The sequence below is a fragment of the Podarcis pityusensis genome (genome assembly GCF_964106645.2).
Source record: "Podarcis pityusensis genome assembly, chromosome: 6".
NCBI classification, from domain to species: domain Eukaryota; kingdom Metazoa; phylum Chordata; class Lepidosauria; order Squamata; family Lacertidae; genus Podarcis; species Podarcis pityusensis.
This window is the reverse complement of record NC_138030.1, coordinates 99,009,628-99,010,065: the sequence shown is the minus strand read 5'-3', so window position 1 is coordinate 99,010,065 and position 438 is coordinate 99,009,628.

The window sequence follows — 438 nt, the reverse complement described above, 5'->3', positions numbered from 1 at the left end:
CCCTAACCCTAACCCTAACCCTAACCCTAACCCTAACCCTAACCCTAACCCTAACCCTAACCCTAACCCTAACCTAACCCTAACCCTAACCCTAAACCCTAACCCTAACCCTAACCCTAACCCTAACCCTAACCCTAACCCTAACCCTAACCCTAACCCTAACCCTAACCCTAACCCTAACCCCTAACCCTAACCCTAACCCTAACCCTCCAACCCTAAACCCTAACCCTATACCCCCTAACCCTAACCCTAACCCTAACCCTAACCCTAACCCTAACCCTAACCCTAACCCTAACCCTAACCCTAACCCTAACCCTAACCCTAACCCTAACCCTAACCCTAACCCTAACCCTAACCCTAACCCTAACCCTAACCCTAACCCTAACCCTAACCCTAACCCTAACCCTAACCCTAACCCTAACCCTAACCCTAACCCTA